We start from the raw sequence: 20,059 nt of genomic DNA, 5'->3' as shown, positions 1-20,059 counted from the left end.
TTTAGCTTTATCACAAGGGGATATTATCCGAAAACTTTTTTAAAATTCGCTATCCTGAGGGAAATCGTAAAAAAGTGTAATGCTTACAAGAAAAAGATCCAAGTTTTAATCACAACACTGATTTTAAATCCATATATTGTGGTAAAAGAAACAAACAAAAAAAGTCGGCTAATATGCTAATAAGTTGTAATACGAAGCTAATACTTTGAGGCTAATCACCAGCTAGCAAATATATTTGCTATAGGCTATATTTTATTTTTTAAAATGGATTATGGGGATTCTTCAACTGAATGAAAGACTCTGAATGAAAATAAGTTTAAATTAACAACGAATTTAAAATTTGAATGAGTCATAATAAATAGAGGTCATGGGCTAATAAGAGATTAAAGCATGTAATGACCTGCTAGCTTTTTTTTTTTTCTTTTCTTTTTGAATAACATGATGGGAATTTGCCAAGTGTTCTTTAAACAACTGGCACTTGTAGAAATGACACTTAATTAATAGGATATGTTTCTTATAAGCACTACTCTGGACTAAACATTTGCACACACACACTCTCTTCCTCCTTCCTCTTGTCTCTTCACAAAACTTCCTCCGAAAACCAACAGGTTTTGTGGGGTTTGTTTGGATAAGAGCTCTCACTGCTCTGGACGGAGGAAGGCAGGAGCCATGAGCTCGCAGGAAACAGACGCAGGCGCGCGCTTTGAACTCAGCCGGTATTATGCGGTCGGATGCCACCCGGTTGCCCTGGTGACGGCGGTGATTCGGTGATTCTCTTTTTTGCCCTCTCTACAATAAAGTTAGTCCAAACCCGTGGGCAGAGTTTTCCTTTAAACGGCTATAACGCGCAGACTCTCAGACGCCACATGCAATGAAAAAAAATCATCATTGTCAGTTTGTTAAAAAGAAACCAGAGTGTCTCATTTTCTCACCTTTTAACGACCCTGCACATTTTTCACATTCTTCAGGACAGCACTATTAGTCTCACTAAACAACTTAAATAGTCTAACTGTCATAGCCTGGATGCAAATAAATAATAAAACAAACAAACAAATAAATAAATAAAAGCAATATAAACATCAGTAGTAGCCTAAATCTGACCATGCAACATTACAATATTATAAGAGACTGAACAAAACGAAATGAGATTCATTTATAGATTAAAAAAATAATCTGAGATGTTTGTTAATTTTAATACACCTGTTTCATTAAACTAATTACCCAGAATGCACCGCATGCTTTTTATTTTGTGCAGCAAAAATTTGCAGACTCAAATATTCCCATGAAATAACTGTGTACAGATCAAATGCTTTACTCTTTAATAAACAGCTAACTAGTGAATATTATATTTACATCAGAAAGGATGATCAGGTGAGTTCATACATGTGCTGATTAAAGAAATTCATTTCTGTGCGAGTTGTTCATGGAAACAAATGCGCCCTAGTTCAAGCTTTGGCCTCATATTACCGTGGGCTTCACCTGTGTTTACTCAGATTGATGTGTTTATTATTATTATAACACCGTGAACTGATATTTTATGGAGGAAACCGGGATAATGAGTAAGTGTGTGATTGCTGAGGAGCAGTGAGTGTGCAGAGAACCGGAACGACGTGCAATTCTGTCGCGCGCGCTTTTTACACAAGAAACAGGCAGAAAAACAATGTAAATATTTTCAAGCTTCCTGTGTGTGGGATTCATGTCGTTCCTGTCTTATGCACACGTGGTTTTTTTTCTCCTTTTCGTTTCTTTTATGATATGCAAGTAGCTGTGATCAACTAAAAACGGATAGTCTTGTCGTTTTCAGAGAAATGCACATTTCCAGATCCTTCACGTTTTACTCGTTTTTCCATAACAGACAAGAATATGTCGTTAGAACTGAGGAAACAAATTGCAGGATGATACCTTTTTGTTCAAAGGTTCAAAGATTAAAGTTAGAGTTAGAGTTTTGTTATATCTATATCTACACACACACACACACACACACACACACATATATATATATATAAACAATAATATCTACATTACATATCTATAGACATATACACACACATACATACATAAATTTATATATATATATATATATATATATATATATATATATATACACACACACACACACATACATGTTATTTATTTATATATACACATAAAGTTACATCTTTCATTTTCGCCCCAAATATAAATATAGTGTGTTCAATCGTATATTTTATAAGGAGTTGATCTGGAAGGGTTGGCAGGTGCCGGAGGGTTTTCATGCAGCTTGTATTAGTCTTTCACAGTACAGGCTATATTGATGTTTGGTGTGTGTGTGTGTGTGTGTGTGTGTGTGTGTGTGTGTGTGGGTGGGTTGGGGGTGGGTGAAAAAGATGCATAATTTTAGTTATGTATGACAGCATCTGTGTCTCTTCTTCCTCTCTCTCTCTCTGTGGAAGTTTCTCTCTCTCTTCCTTGTTCAGTGGAAGCTCCAGTTCTAATCAAGTTCCATCATCTGGAAACTCACAAATGTTATTCCTCTTGCCCTCCCTCTCGCTCGCCCTCCCTCTCTCCTTCCCTCCCTCCCTCGCTGGCTCCCTTCGTGTGACAGAAAATGAAGAAGGAAGAAATGAGAAGGAAACTCATACAGGGTGAAGGAGAAAAATAACTGCAGCATTCTCCTGTCACTGCATGTGTTCTACAACGTCGTCGTCTCATCTCTCACTCCACTTCCTCTTCCTCAACAGCTCAGCCTCACTGTGCTTGTTTTCAAAATGGAAATATTCATATGTGAAATAAATGCAGTGAAATATTTTCATTTAAAGCAATACTTCAGCGGTTTTCAACTCAATCGTTGTCTGCTGCACAAGTCGGTAATTTGTCATTACCACACACACGAATTTCAACACGTTCCCTGCAGTGAGAAAACAACAGAAAACCTGTCTACTCAAAATGCAGTTACAATAGAAGTCTAAGGGCAGATGTTGAATTATGTAAACTGTATGTCTATATTGCTCCAGCATTGGAAATTTGTATAAAACTCCATTAAAAGCAGGTGTCAGTCTCATTCTAAGCCCTTTACTGTTGTACTATAAGTCATAGTGTCACATTTTTGTGTTATGTAGTCATGCATTTTAACCGTAATTGAGTCCAACACCTGCCCTTAGACATTCATCATACATTAATTTAGAGAAAGGCAAGTTTTCTCTTGTTTTTGAGTACAGACAAACGTTGAAATTATTGTCTACAGATGTGGAGAATAGAGATGAGCTGACAAATGCAGGAGTATTCCTTTAATTAACACCTCCATCTTCTCTCTCGTTCTCTCTCTTTCTCTCTATTTCTCACACGTTCTATAGTTATGAACCCAACATACTCACATGAGATTTGGATTTCGATAAAACTTGAAGTGATTCAGAAGGAGAGCTGGATTAGCATAATGTCTGCACCAACAGGCAGGAATAAAACTGAGTGGGGGATCATGATGGACTCCATTCAGAACAGCAGCAGGAGTTTGAACCTTCATCACACACACACACACACACACACACACACACACACACACAGAGAAAGAGAGAGAGAGAGAGAGAGAGAGAGAGAGAAGAGAAAGCACATTTCACCCAAAGCCAATGTGTTGTTTTAGAGTCTCTAACCCAAATCATCACAGTCATCTTTACTTTAATTATATCAGCTGATGGGGGCAGACGTGGGGCTTCTGGAGCGATGTAGAGGTCATTTCTCCACAGGGCGGTGAAACGGGGCATAGTGAGAAAACCAGGGGGCCACGGCAGGAATGCTGCGAGCTTCAGAGTAATTACTTCAGTTTAGCCTGAAAGCGAGAAACACAACCGATGTGAAGTTAATGACAGTTAGCATGGGGTGCTCCTGTCAGCACTGGGCCCTTGAAGGGTTTTGAGGAGAAAAGAAAGCATTGCTTTCTGCTAAGCTATAAGAGCAAGAGCAAAAAGAATATTTGGAGTGTTTTATGCACCATACTGACTAATAATCAGGAACGTTTTGCTACAGTTCTTGTAGAATCATTATTGAATCCATTTTCCTGGTCATTAAAGGAATACTCCAGAGTTTTTAACCTAATGTAGAGCCGCTACATCCGCAGCATATATGTGATTACATAAACAAAAATTTCAACACCAATTTGAAACAATTTCCTGTACTGGGAAAGTAACAGAAAACCTGTTTTACACAAATCTCACTTAAACTGGAGGTCTAAAAAACATAAAAACTTACATAAAATAAATAAAAATTTACATAAAACTAAGTTAAAAGTCCAACTGTTACATTAACAATAAAGGTCTTAGGACAAGATGGACATGAAAGAAAGTCTTACCAAAGCTTTTATTTTGAAGTTGTATCCAACTTTCCAACACTGCAGCAATACCAAATGAAGTATTCCAGTTTTATGACAGATTCTTCCATTTGAAAAAGTAGTCCTGTTTCTAACAGGACAGATTAATCAGATTTAGAGCTTCATTTTCAAACAGGTTTGACTGAAAGGTTGATGATTCTACAAAATGTTTCACATAAATGGTTGACAGAAATCAACATAGACTTCCATTATACGTGAGTTTGGAGTAAACCACTTTCAGTACAGGAAAATGTGGTGAAAGTATGTGTTATCTTATGTGTGGTATTCAAACATGTGCTGCATATACAGTAGGTAGAGATTAGGTCCAAAAAAAACCTGGCATTAGTCATAAAGGGGAGGAAAAGACAAGTGATACGAGCGTGAGGACGAGTCGAGGCTTTTCAGCATCCTCAAGAGAGCACTCAGACGTAATGCTTTCAGTCATTGTGCTCTCAAAGTGAGAGAGAAAAGTCACTCTTAGGACATGTCCTAATCCAGTTATCAACAGTGAGAAGTGAAAAGGTACAACGTCTATCCAATGTTTCTATTCAAAGTTACTATACAAAAAAAAAAAAAAAAAAAAAAAAAGGTTTGAAGATTTGGATAAAGGCTGAGTATTTGGACTTAGTTTGATTTAATTTCTACTTATTTGCTAAACATCAGCTCTGTAATAAGTCATAAGCATTAGCATTAGTATTAGTATTTAGGACGAGTGACATAAAATAAGGGACTTTGTTTGAATATTAGAAGTGATTTTAAAAAATGACATCGTTTCCATCTAATTTTTATATTTAGCTGTTTTGATAATTACGTATTGTGCTGATTTGTGAATCTGTTGGTATGGACCAATCACAGACCAGAGAAAGTCTGAGAACAAAAGATAAGTCTTAACTGTACTGTAAAAACTCTAAACCAACACATCTTTTTTGCTGAAAACATTGGATTTGTTGGAATTACACAATTGGCTTTAAGTGCTAAACTGGTAGATATAATCTCTAATTACTTGCTAGCAACGTAGCATCTTACTTCCAATTAAAAAATAAAGAAACTCACAAAATGGCTCTCAAAACGATTTGAGAAGTGTATAAAAGTGTAGAATTTAGTACAGTTTATTTTAGCCAAGCTGTTTTTCTTTAAGATTGGTTCACATTAAGGTTGCTTTAGATTAATTGACAATAATTCCCAAATTTTTACTTATCAATTTATTATACTGAACTTTTATTTTACCTGTTAAAACCATTGAGATAATAATAATAAACATTTTTAACACTGACCTGGCCAAATAGCTGTTCTTGGTTTGTACATCTATTCCTTGATGGGGTTTTACTAATTTTATAATATAAAAATATTAATAAATATTTATCGACGTAATCAGTGACCTTATTTCTGAGTAGACGTGATGACAGCTCTGCACAGTCTTGGCATGCTCATGATGGAGTTTCATCAGGAGCCACCTGGGATGCTTTTGCAACAGTCTTGAAGAATGTCACATGCTGAGAACTTGGCTGCTTTTCCTATAAGGTCTCAATAAAAATTCCTTATCTGGAGGTGGGATTTTTTTTTTAAATTGACATTATTTTATTAATAAATTAATACACATACGTATCACCTCCAATGTTAATATTTCTCTTCAGATTATTTATACACATCTGTCTGGAATTTGAACTGGTACTAGATGTTATGTTCATGTCAACTTTATATTAACCTCCCAAGCCAGAAAATATGAGGGGGCTGTATGTGCTTTCAGCTTTACAGCATAGCTTCCATTTATTATTAGTGACATCAGCACATCTGACTGAGAAATTCAGCCTGATTGTAAAATGAAGGGCTAAAGGACAATGGCTTCCTCTCTCAACGTTTCCTCCTTGCATAACCTCATAGTCTTTTTCCCCTTCAGTGTTACATTTGGCTTGCTAAATAGGGATCTAGTATTGTATTTCTGTACAACATGGCTCTGTAACTTGTTGCTATTTAACCCTGGTCAGACCAACAAACACCCCCCGCCAACCCACCCCAACTGGGACGCCCACAACATCCACCTTTTCCCAGGCATTCCGCTTTCCTCATCACTGCCTTGTTCAAAACGGGTCTGAGAAGGTCGAAGGTCAGGGAACAATGCCTACAGAGACAGGATTTACCAAGATGGACGACACACGGCCCGGGGCGCTTTGTGGCGGTGGAGGCCCTCGTCCGCCAGGCATCTCCAGCTAACAGGTGATGGAGGAGAAGGACAAAAGAGTTTCACAGTTTTCAGAGCACCATTATCCACACATAACGCCTGTGTTAACAATCAATAATGCACGCTTAAACCAAGCTGCTCACTAAAGTATCACACTCTCACTGGAGCAACTCTTAAAATATATACACAAAGCAATGTTTTTACATATAATAATAGATGTATATGTAAATATAATAACATACACACAGTAATAGGATATAGAGTGATAGTTACAAGGACATAATCCAATCAAATCCAATCAAAGCATAGAGGTGTTAAAGGAGACAAGCCATTCCATATTCAACAGTGCCAATGCAAAACTAAGGTAAGATCCAGTTCTTATCGCTGGTCATGTGATTAATAGTGTTTAACAAACTGAGCAAATAATTGAGGATAGACAAAGGAACACTTCGAAAACTCTCTAAACCTTGTTTTTAAATTGTTAGTCATTTCAATAAGCTACTGTTATTCGAAGCATGTCGAAAACTGGTGAAGTCTAATCATGGTTCAGTCCAACTAACAGAAAATTTCATTCAAGTTTATTAAAGGCAGTTTGAATATTAATGGAGGATTTTTTCCGTCTTAGGTCCCTAAGGTACAAATAATGTAATTATAAACCTGCTATGTGTCTTCCATAATAATGTTTATTTAGCTAAAGGTACAGTGACATACACTGCCAATGAAAAGTTTTTGAACACTCTGTATTAATATTTTATTGAACTTCTATAAACGGATTCAAGTTTGATGAAGGTTCAATTACTTTTGAATTGGAAAATCTAAGTAGGTGAACTGAGAAATGGAACGGAAACTACGAAACCTCCCTTAATCAGCCTTGTTTTTAAATTGCTAGTCAGCTTCTATAAGCTACTGTTATTGCATATGAACACTAATTATAACATTATTTAAAGGCTGTGTGAAAATGTAAAGTAATAAAGGTCGAACCATTACAAAGCATTGGTGGAATGATAATATAATCTGTTACACTTGTAGCAACAGATGTAACCACACAGGATTATTGATAAGCCTTACAGTCTGCTTAATTAACCCAATTAAGCTGCTCCACAAGTTCCCCAAATTTTTTTTGCAGTCTTTAGAACACTTTATGTGTCAGAAATAACAAGTAGGAATTTCCCTCATCCAATTTTGTTTGGAACACTGCAAAAGCCCCATTCAGTTGCAAAAACTATACAGTCTTAGGGGGACAAAACCAACTCTAAATCCCTAGCACATTGTTTCCATATCAGAGGCAGTCCATGTAGATTTTATTAGAAAGGAAAGCACCCTAGACTATGTAAAGAATGCTTGAGGAGCTCCACAACTGGTCAAAACAATGTTATTCATGTTGATGATTATTTAATGGGCATTAAATAATCACAGCTCCAGCATAATCCAAATATTATTATCTGTTTTTAAGCAAAATTAGTGAGGTGAGATACAGTCAGGTGAGATATTACAGTTAAACAGGAAACTGATGCTATAGTAGACACAGGCTCACAAAAACCGGACCTGGACCAGGTGAAGTTTTTCCAATCTTCCAACTGCCCCGGTTCGGTGAGTTTCCTGTTCTTGGCAGACAGGAGTGGAACCTGGTGTGGTCTTCTGCAGTTGTTGTCCAATCCGCCACAAAGTTTGATGTTTTGTGCATTTTGCTCACCATTGGTTGTAAAGAGTGCTTATTTGAATGACTGCAGACTTCCTGCCAGCTCAAACCAGTCTGGCCATTCTCCTCTGATCTCTCTTATCAACACGGCGGTTCCACCTGCTGAACTGCTGCTCACTGGATGTTTTTTGTTTTTTGGACCATTCTGTGCAATCTCAGAGATTATTTTCATTGCGTGAACTTCCCAAGAGGTTAGCAGTTTCTGAAATACTCAAACCAGCTCATCTGACACCAACAGACATAACATTGTACAAGTCACAGAGCTCTCATTTCCCCCCATTATGATATTTAATGTTAACATTAACTGAAGCTCTTGACCTGTATCTGCATGATTTTATGCATTGCACTGCTACCACATAATTGACTGACTGTATAATTGCATGAACAAGCAGGGGTACAGGTGTTCCTATTAAAGTGGCCAGTGAGTGTATATACCATATACACAAAGACAGCAAGGGTGAGCACAGTGGTATCACATAAACACACTTTTAGCTCTAGCTGTTTTTGATGTTTCACTGTAACGAGTGTTAGAAACAAGGATGTGTCTGTGTGGGTGTTTGCTGCTCATATTGTTAAAGATCAAAGCCCTGTCCCGAGAGGAAGTCCATAATCATGCTTTCATTGTTTCACTGTTTGCTTTAAGGCATGTTTGTGTATAAATAGTATTTTCAACCATCGGTCTGGCAGAACGTAGCACAGCATTAAAGATAAATAACAGAAGAGAATGGAAAAGAATCATAAAATACGTGAGATCATAAGAGACAGCAAAGAAACATTTACCTACATTGTTAACAATTCTTATTTCGTATGAAAAGTTTTGAAAGTTAGGTTAGGGTTGGGGTAAAGTTTGGAATATTGAAAAAGTTAGGATACTGTAGGAATATCTCTTGAGATTTTCAAATCTGGAAATTCTCCAAAATTTTCTACTTTCTACGACATACCAGGGGGCTTACAAAATTTTTAAAAATACTGAAAGAAACATCGTGATTGTACACGTTCATTTCAAAAGCAAGACACAAGCACCTGTCATTGGGGTGGCACCTCAAACATACACTGGCTGTCAAAAGTTTCTGAACACATGTTTCTTACACTTGATTGGTTTACCCACTAAATTAAACAAATGTTCCATCAAATCCCCAAATTTTTGTATTTATGGATTTCTTCATTGTCCACTCTCAGACTGTAATGGGACTCTAAAGTGCACTTGTTTGGTAAAGCAGTTACTGTAATTTGTCTTAAAGTTGGTATTAGACAGTTTATATGTTGTGTGCTACAAATTCCTAAATCAAGTGATCCAGATCAGCATTTTCCAGTTAGATCTAGATTTTTTTCCCCAATAAAATACAAACATTTTACAATGTTTCCAAAGTTACAAACATTTCTCAGTTCACCTACTTTGATTTTCTAATTCACGAGTAATACACTTGAATCCATTTCTTGAAGTTCAACAAAAAAGTTCAGAAACATTTCATTGGCAGTGTATGTCAATGAGCCTTTAGTTAAATAAACATCATTATTATGGAAGATACACAGTAGGCTTATAATTACATTATTTGTCTTTATTGGGAGTAAAAAGCACTCTCTGAAAAGACAGGAGAAAAATCCTCAAACTACCTTTAATAATCTTAGCAAATGAAATTTTCTGTTAGTTGGACTTCACTGTGATTAGATGTTTTCGACATGCTTCAAATCCAGAAACGCCCAGTTAAGTGTGTGTGTGCGCGTGTGTGCGTGTGTGTCATCCAGCTTCTAAGAGGGTTTAAATGAAGTCCTCCATGGCCTCTTGTTCCTTTGTTCCTTTTGTGCAGAGAGAAGAAGCCGTAGCCTCCTCAATGGAGCTCAAATCCCATCAGCCACGCTCCCCACCAGGCCACCGAGTCAATCAGAGCCTGCTCACTCACACTCACTCTGTAATTAAAGGGATAGTTTCAGCAAGTATGCCAGCCTAACGATGAATGATAGTAAAGAATGAAGACAAACTGGGAATCCCGCTGATATTTTAGTGCTGGTATTTTGTGCATTTAGGATCATGGAGGAAATGTCAGGAAGGCATTATTCTGGTGAATTATAGATTAGCAGTATGAAATTTAAATATTGGCATCATCCACAGTTATGACTATCTTTCACATTTCATATTTCCAGATGTTAAACTGCTCATATATTCTTTCAAAATACACTGATTACTTTCCTACAACAGCATGCCCCAAAGTGATTTATTTCTCTTATACCACAACACAAATTCCACATTTCTATTTATTTATTAAAGAGAATAAATAAATATGAAATATTATAAAATAAAATAAGCAACTTAAATGTCTATCAATGTCTTTTCATACTAATTTGTCTTTTAACTTTATAAATCTCAAGCCTTCCTATTTTAGAACACTAATATTTATTAATCTGTGAATCTATGAAGCCAACAACCCATTGACTAAGTAAACATTCATAAACAACCAGGAATCCTCAGTTTAACTAAAGTGAACAACCTTAAAAAAAAGACTAGCTTCTGAACACTTCACCTAACTTTATCTTGAAAATTAGTTTCATGTCATATTTCAACCAGCGCTATCATTTGTGTATACTACCTACCAAGTAAACTTTAACGTAGCTAAGATTAGCTTTTACAAAGTTCTTTAGTAACACTGCCATTACAGTGGCATAAAGTAGTTTGTATAATTTTTACATAAAAGTCTACTAATTTTTTTAAATTTTATTTTATTCTGTTTTTATTATGTATCATTGTTGCACTGTGGGACGAGGCACTAAGGAAAAACATTTCACTACATTACATCACACGTATGTAATGTGACAAATGAAGAACCTTGAATCTTGAGCCTAATTATATTTTAATGTGCAGCATTAGCAGAAGCAAGGCAAAATTGGTTAAAAAATCAATCCCACAATTCTTCAGGAAAAGCTGATTTGAATGCTGGAAATAACTAAAGTGTAACAATATTATAGTAATATATAGCAAATCTATAATATGGGATGTTCTTGTAACAGCATGTTTACAGTGTATGTTTTCATTACGTTTCAGATCCTAAGTGACCATATTATAAGCCAGAACGAGGTGATGGTGATGGTGGCATGATCTCAGATCAGCAGTCTTACTCCAGCAGGCTCAATTCATATAAAGCCCTAGCCTGTTATATCCGACAAGTAATCAAAACCAACTTATCTCAAGAGGAGTAGTTCCAGCTCCTCCACACCCTTCTCAAAGAGGGATCATTAGGCTGGATTATAGTGCGTCAGTCCTCAAAACAGGATTAAACCAGATTAATTAACTTCAGGAGTCTTAGTCCAGTCTAATCCCTCTTAAAGGCAACTTTTATCAACTACAGCATGTTAGTTACAAGTCCTGCTCATGGTTTAAGTGTTCTAAATGTTGCACTAAAGACAGAGAAGAAAGTCTTGAAACTGAAATGCTATTTTTTATTATAAGTCTTTCTTTCTAGTTGTTGACACGTTGACCCGTTCCTAACAGATGTGGTGTGTCAGTCCGAATCAACATTAACCAACACATCCTCTTCATCAGTATATAACCGTTACCCAGCCTTCCCTATTGACACAGAGAGAAAGAACGACGGAGAGGAAGAAAGGAAAAAGAAAGAAAGCACCAATCTGAGGGAGGGGCAAACACGTGTTTGGGAGGGGCCCATTGCCCAAGCGGGGTCACTTTTTTCCAAGGGGCTTTGCTTTCTTTATTGACTCCGAGCAAGCCAAATAAGCAGATTGGCCGATCCGTTATGGACACGGGGGCATTGTGGGACAGGACGGGCTCGGACACAGAGCCGCCGCCATTCCCTGCCCCCACTGAGAGCGAGAGAAAGGGGACAAAGAGACCCCCGCTGGGGGAAATCTGACAGAACTGCCCCCAGAGACACAGGGGCACAACTGCCCCCTCTGCCCAGGTGAACGGGGGTGAGAGATGGAGGAAAAGATGGAGAGATAGATAGATAGATAGATAGATAGATAGATAGATAGAGCGTGAGAGAGAGTGTGTGTGAGAGAGAGAGCCTCATCATATCAAAACTTGGATGGAGTGATGGATGTTTTGGGGAATCATGTCGGGAACAAAAGCTCCAGAAGGCTGCGAGACTGGAAAAACCGAATGAGCAATTGTGGGCAGATGAGAATAAAAATGAAAAGGAGAGAAGGAGGGAGGATATGCTTGTTCATCATACCACAAGTTACATTCCAAACTCAGAAGAGGAGAAAATGAGATGGAGAACAGTTGCAGTTTATTTTCTTTCCATTCGAGAGCATACAGTATATGAACCTAAGATCATACACATTGCTCTTTTTATATGCTGTGACATGATGTATCAGAGAATGATGCATCCACTGAGTCATGTAGGACCGTTACACACACATACACTCACATGAATCATGGTTGAGTGGAGTAACTGATTAAGTTAGTGGGGGTTGAGTAAATGCTTGTAAGTAGAAGTGAACTACTCTGCATGGGATACAAGCACCTGGCAGAGAGATACAGGAAAGAGAGAGAGAGACGTGACAGAAATGAAAAGTGAAACCAATGAGCCTTTTTCCAATGCACAAAGAACTTGCTTTTCCAACTACCAAAGTTTCTAAGTATATGTTTCTGGCTTCTCAAGGTTGATGCCAGTGGTGTTTTTCCAACAGACAGTGTGGTACAGCATGGTGAGGTTACTGATCTTTGGGGGCTAGCATGGTAGTGTGGTGACTACCAACAGGCATGATTATCAAAGCAACCAGAAAAAAAAATGCGCATTTGAAAAATGAAATTTTGGCAGTCACTATATACTACTACCACTGGAAGGAAAGTGGATCCTACCTAGCTATTGCTTTTTTTTAATTATAATTTTAAAGGCAGTTGAGATTCAAGTGACATCCCATGAGGGTTCTTTGATAAATCTGTTTGGCCAATAAATAAACTGCACCAATTCTAGCATAATCCATATAATCTCTGTTAGGTACTCTTGGAACCTGGTTAAAATGGATAACATAAATCAGTGCAAGTACTTAGCAATGGTATGGTTTACTTATCGATGAAACTAACAACAAAATGTGGAATCACAGATTTGTACAGCACTGTCTAGAAAAGTGGATCTAATAGTACTTGGTGGGGGGTTAGCTGCATCGTTCATTGCAAAGTGCCTCAGCAACATGTGACACCATGAATACAAATACAAGGTTGCTATTTTTAAAAATAAAATAGAATATTGTAAGGAACTATACAAGGTGTCTGCAAAGTCAGGAACCAATGAGAATATGTTGAAGAAAATGCAAAAACATGATTCAGCAGCTGAGAAAATGCGTAGAGCGTAAGGGCACATATATAGAGAGCATATGTTGCAAATAATAAATACATGATTAAGTATATGTAGTTTCACTATCATTGGTTCTTGACTTTTCAGGCACCTTGTATATTGTTGTTTGAAACTGAAGAAGCCATGAAACAATGTGAAGACAAAGGCATCAATATGATCTCACTAAATCTACATTTGGCTGTACATTTGGTTACTTGGCAGACGTATTCTAAATCTAGAGTTTTTCGGTTGGTTAACCAAATGACCAATCAGACAAAGCAACAAATCCTAACAATAACTCAGTCCTAAGTCAGTTCCTTTCATCTCTCAAATTGATGGATAATGAACTAAAACTCCAAGTTTGGTTGGCTAACATTTGGGAAAGTTCTTGTTTTCAAATGTGCAGTGGAAACACATTGTAAGGCTTATTCTTTTTTTTTTTTTCAAGAAGACGGTGTCAACCTCATACTCTGATTTTTATATCTGATTTTTTTTCCACATGCACCATACCAACTACTCCAGAGACAGGAAGCTTTGGCATCATCAACCAAACAGTAGTTTGAATAGGACTTGTGAGTGTTTTTTCTGGAATCTCACCAAGAAATGTCACTGTGAGGGGAAAAGTGGAACTGTCTGGAATAAAAATGTTCATCATCAAGGAATACCAAAGGAGTCCCAAAGAGACCTCATGTACAGAGGGTCCATAAATTTGTCGAACACCCCTGATCCCGCTGATTTGTGGTCAGAAGAGTTATAAAGTTTAACCAGTCCAAACTGGTGGACGAGTTCCAATATTACAAGATGACCACACCGATTCAGCCTATGGTGCAAGTGTGAACATGGCAGGCTAGTCCTTTATCAGTGTAAAGGGAAAGATTTCTGTTTGTGAGAAGGTCATGGTCAAGGTCAAAGAGGTGGTATTAGTCAAGCAATTGCATCTTCATCCTTCCTCCAACCTTGGTTCATGGCAAACCAAAAGGGGGCCACATGTAAACATCCACAGTAGCACATCTTCAAAAAAAACAAAACAGATGGAACTGATGGAAACTGAAGCTGCATTATGATGGATATGAGTTCTGTTCAATGTTTTCTGTAGATGATCTCTGTAAAGACAAAAAACAAGGTCGAGATAAAAAAAAAAAAAAGGGCTGTTCACCAATCTTATCTGCAAAAGGCCAGTGTGATTGCAGGTTTTCATTCCAACCAAGCAGAAGCCACACTTGAAAATGATTAAAGGAAGAAACAAAATAATTAAACAGGTGGCTCCTGATTGGCTGGAACAATAACCTGCAGCCAGACTGGTCATCTGTGCTTTAGCTTGGACAGCCATGTGCTAGAACCTAGGCCCTGACAAGTGGCTCTATTGGACAGACTCCTGAACAGTAGTAAGTCAGCCCAAACAAAGACATAGACAGACATATGATAAACTGTCTGTCAGTGTATCATCTGGTGTGTCACTCTAGTTGGGTGTAAATATGTGACAAACCACTTGAAGAGTTAATAGTACACATTTTAGTTAGCCAGTGCACTCATTTTTTGGGTTGTGTCTTCCTTTAAAACTAATCCACTGTATAGTTTCATCTGATACACACTAATGCTAAATCAGATGTTTGAGCAACATGATTTCTTGCAGGTCTGCTGATGATCCAGGTCAGTTTCCCCATCAGCTCACCAAAATCAGGGGCACTGGTAGCTGCACGGCTATAGTTATGTGCTAGTCATCAGAAGGTTTAAATCCCAGGACTACCAACCTAATCACTGTTCAATAAGCCTCTTGAGGAACCACTTGAGCAAGACCATAAATGCTCAACTGTTTAACTATGTGCTTAGGCAGAATCCAACCTAAGCATGTACATAGCTGCACAGATGGATTTAAGGGTTTTACTCAAGTGGTCCTCAAGGGTTTTATTGAATAGTGGTAACTGCATGGTTACAGTTCTGTGCTAGTCACTGGAAAGTCCCAGGACTACTAAAGAAATGTTGGTCCATCCAGGAACCACTTGAGCAAAAACCTTAACCCTTAACTGTTCAACTAGGTTGGATTCTGTCTGAGCACGTAGCTAAACAGTTGAGCGTTGACGGTCTTGCTCAAGTTCCTCAAGGTTCCTCTTATTGAACAGTGGTTATGTTGGTAGTCCTGGTATTTGAAACTTCTGGTGACTAGCACAGAACTGTAACCATGGAGCAGAAGTGTAACATGCTCGGGTTGGATTCTGCCTCACTTGTTAGCTGCCTCAGATGAATGCATCCCCCAAATGAGTAAATCTGAATGCAGTGAACTAACTCCATGTGAACCAGAGCCCCTGACCTGACTGCCCTTGCTTGCTGATGCTTCCGCTCAGGTCCTCCTCTATTGAGCCACACTTAAAGGAAATCGCTCACTCTTTTGATCCAATGAATAGTTTCTCACTCATTCAAGTGTGTGGGTACAAGAATCCCAGGCCAAACATGGCACTAATAGATAGGATTACCACACACACACACAAGTGACTCAGCCACTGAAACTGAGGTTAACTGAAGTTACTCTCTCAGCTGCTCTGAAATCAGCTTTACCAGCAACTTAAGAGTGCCAGATCAGAGTGGGAAAAAAAAAAAAAAAAAAAAACGCTCCAGATGCTCATTTGTAGTGAATAGGAGTGTGTGGGGGTGTTAATGCCTGTCCTCCTCCTCCATTTCCCAGCAGCAGCTGACTCACACACAATGGGATGAGTCTATAGAGTGGCGGGATGATGGAGATGAAGAAAGCAATAGATACAATCCTCAAACACTGGGACATGAAAGACAAGCTCGTAAATATGCTTTAGATTGTCATTTAAACCATTATCTGAAAAGAAAGGTGAAAAGAAATGTACACAAATTTTCCCCTTACGTCACACTTTGACAAGTTTGGTGTGACATTTGGTTCGTTAGTTTTGCACTGGGGCTACAGCGATCTCTGGAAATAAAAGTACTTCGAAAAAGGGTAAATAATATATAACAATTAACTAATCAATGTAACAATTATAACAAAATATAACAAGAAATTATATTTTAAAAAATACAGCTAAGTTCTAAAATTATTCTGAAATAATAATTAATAACATTATTATCTAAATAGTAATTAATAATAATTATCTAAATTATTATAAATATTCTAAATGAATATTTAAAAACAAAATGTTATACAAACATTGTGACGAAGAAAACTATCCAAATATCTACCCAAATTCTAGGGTAAGGATGGTTTCAGTCATCTCATCTAATACTCATCTAATGCACACATTGTCTCACACAGTGTTGCTAATCAGTGTTAGTTTAGGAGTCACGTCCATAGTACTGGAATTCCATTTGCTATTGTATATATTGAGATGCTGAAGGAATGTTATTATTACTATCAACAGACAGGATTGCAGGGGATTTTCAAAGGCTGTTCCCATTTCGTCCAGATACAGGCCAAGCCAATTTAAGGGAAGCAGTAAAACTCCTTTTTTTCTTTCTCTTTTATTTTTGAAAGGAAGGCCACACAACAAAAGAGTGAGTGAAGTTGCCATCTGGAACTTCAACAAGGAACACGCACACGCGCACGCACACACACACACACACACACACACACTCCACCACTCCACATGCATGCTGTCAGCATAGTGACTCACAGCTGAGGTGTTTAAATGAGAATAATAAGGTTTTTTGCTCTGCAGGATCAGCTGTGTTCAACATGACTGCTTGAAGAGATCATCAGAGAATCTGGCGAGTAAAGAGCTTGTCTTCTGATCCTGACAGGTCTTTAGCCTGTATAGGGTCAGAGATCAAAAAAAGCTTGAAACCGGTTAAGAGCGTCGTTACTTTATCAAGCACATACTCAAGCTCCACTCAAAAATAAATCAAGTATCAGAACTCAGAAAATGAGCTTCATGAGCAGGACAACCTCTACATCAGACCTGTTCAAGCTGTGCGTTATTTATTTAAGATAGAACGTCCAACAGAGTGTCCTGATTTGAGAAAAATCAGGAACACAGCTGAGGTGAAGAACATGCCACAAAGCAGTGTTGTTTCTCTGCTAAATTCCTTATGTTCTGATATTGATGAGCATTATTTCACTTACACACTCTTACAAAAAGCTAAATTCAGTGCACTTAAAGGTTCTTTAGTTGGTCCCACTTGTAAACTCTTAAAGGTTCTATGTAGAACCCTACAACAGAGACATTTGCTGCTTATCCAGAGGGGTCCCAGCAGCAAGCTAAGAGCTCTTAACTAACCCAACAGTAGCACGGTAACAAAAGTGATAATTTAAATACAGAACTAAACTGCTATTTATGATCGCCATGGCTACACAATGTTAAGCTAGTGGAACAGAAAATGAATTTGTGCTTTAGATTTAAGAAGGCTGTTTAAGTGGTTAAAGTCATGAGAATACTGTTGTTAGGCAACTGGGAAATATGGATGTGAAACAAAATCGTTTACTATAGAGAATAACAATTTAGGTAATTAGCATGTTGCTGTTAAATCTTTTATATGAATATTGTAAAGGTAGAATGACAGTGGAAATGAGACTAAACTATCAGCAATATCATCATTTTCCTCGGATGTGTTGGTAAATTACTAAGAAAAGTCTCTGTATGACTAAAATTTCACTTGAAGTACACTTAGCATCTATTGCTAACAGAGCATGTGTCACTACTCTGAGCTATCAGAAAATGCATGAATACTACGAGTGGACTGTCTACATGGAATCTTCTTACAAACTTGAAACATATTTATGAAATATATGCACAAAACATCACACAGAACATCATATATAGAATTTCATATATTTAGAAATGTAATAACTTTCTCACCATGTGTCTCAATCTACAGTATATTTGACTCACTTCTTCATGATGTTTCATAGCTTTACTTTACATGGAGGGAACTAAGAAGTGTTTATGCCACTGAATTTACAAAAGATCTGTCAGATGAGCCCTTGCTCTTGAGTTAGTTAAGCGAGTGATCAGTACAGAAAGTGTATTTTTAGCGCAATATAAATTTTTGGTCTGAATGACTTTCTGTAAATCTGTTCTATTAGAAGTATATAATCTCAGATAATAAAAATTATCATGACAGACTTATTTGCTGTAATATCTAGGCTGCATGTTGTAACAGAAAATCACTATTAAATTATCACTGAATTTGGGTTCCTAAATAAACATAAAATAGCGGTACATTTTTCATCCAGAACCTACAGAAAACCTTGCACTCAGCTACAATTGTGAGCAAAGACCTCTGAACCGAAGTCAAAATGGCGCCATCTATTGACAATGCAGAACCACAGATCCTAAACTAAAGCTTTTTATATTTGTAAAATGACCACAGTATTGCTTCATATTAATGTGGTGGTCAGTGACAACAGCAAAACATACATTACCAGTCAGTTTGTCATTGTCTTAAAGTGAAATCAAGTGATTCCAACTGTCCAAGTTGGCCACTGGATAACATTAGTGTTCTGCTACACTGTGAGGTTTTGTTCATGTTTACAAATTACAGTAAGTTCCACTGTGTACTAAACCACATCATTAAGTCTGAGTGACGTCACTGAAGAACTGGATGCTTTCTGAGTCAGATATAGTGCATTTATCATTCCCATTTCCCCTGATCATCCATGATTCAAGTTCACCTGTCGATTGAGAACGACACAAAAAACAAGCCATGGGATCAAAGAAATTGCCCACAGACCTCTGATACTGGAGTGATTCAGGGACTGGTATGTGTAAGATTTCTGCAGCTTTGAAGGTTTTCAAGAATACAGTACAAGAATACAGAATACAAGAATCTATCATTCTTAAATGGAAGAATTTCAGTAGCACCTCTCTGAACCGTCCAGCCAAACTGAGCAAATAAGTAAGAAGGGTTGTAAACTCAGAGCCAAACCTCTGAAGTGCTCTAGAAGTCCTGTGCTGAGGATGACACCTCTAGTGCATCTGAAGAGGACTGAAGCCAGTCTGGTGTAAGAGACACATGACGAAGACTCTGAGGCAATAAGAAAAAAATATTCACCAAGATGAAACCAAGACTGGACAGACATAACATTTGAAAGAATACAGGTATCACTCAACACCTGTGGAAGCCCATCCTTACTATGAAGCATGGTGGTGGCAGTATAAAAATCATAAGGCTGTTATTCAGCAGAAGGAACCAAGAGGGCATTCAGGACCAAGAGAAAGAAGAATGGATGAAATTACAGAGACACCATTGAGGAAAACCTGCTCTGGCACACTCAGGGCCTCAGTTTGGGGTGAAGGTTCAACTCCAACACGACACTGCAACAATAATGTAGCAGAGGCTTCAGGGGAAATAAATTGAAAGTCCTTCATAGCCCCATCAGAGCTCACAACTGAGCCCAATTCAATCTCTCTGGAAATACAGCATTTATAAACCCAAAAATATTTAAGGCTGTAATCAATCCTAACGGTCCTTCAGCAAAGTAAAGGGTGTGACTTCATTTTTAACGCATTTACAAAATTTCATGAAATCCTTTTTATGCTTTTTCATAAAAGTTGCATACATTGTACAGGATTTTGGGTGAACTAGACTTCATT

General features: G+C 37.6%; 1 long non-coding RNA gene across 1 annotated transcript; it reads left to right on the top strand.

The window, feature by feature from the left end:
* The first annotated feature begins 459 nt into the window (after positions 1-459).
* Positions 460-2,984, top strand: LOC128317565 (uncharacterized). Its single transcript, XR_008301062.1, has 2 exons — positions 460-1,371; positions 2,585-2,984. It is a non-coding gene; the product is annotated as an uncharacterized LOC128317565 (long non-coding RNA).
* Positions 2,985-20,059: the final 17,075 nt, after the last annotated feature.

Source organism: Pangasianodon hypophthalmus, chromosome 26 (assembly GCF_027358585.1).
Source record: "Pangasianodon hypophthalmus isolate fPanHyp1 chromosome 26, fPanHyp1.pri, whole genome shotgun sequence".
Taxonomy (NCBI): Eukaryota; Metazoa; Chordata; class Actinopteri; order Siluriformes; family Pangasiidae; genus Pangasianodon; species Pangasianodon hypophthalmus.
The sequence above is the reverse complement of the archived record's forward strand: the minus strand, read 5'-3'. Positions and strand labels throughout refer to the sequence as shown.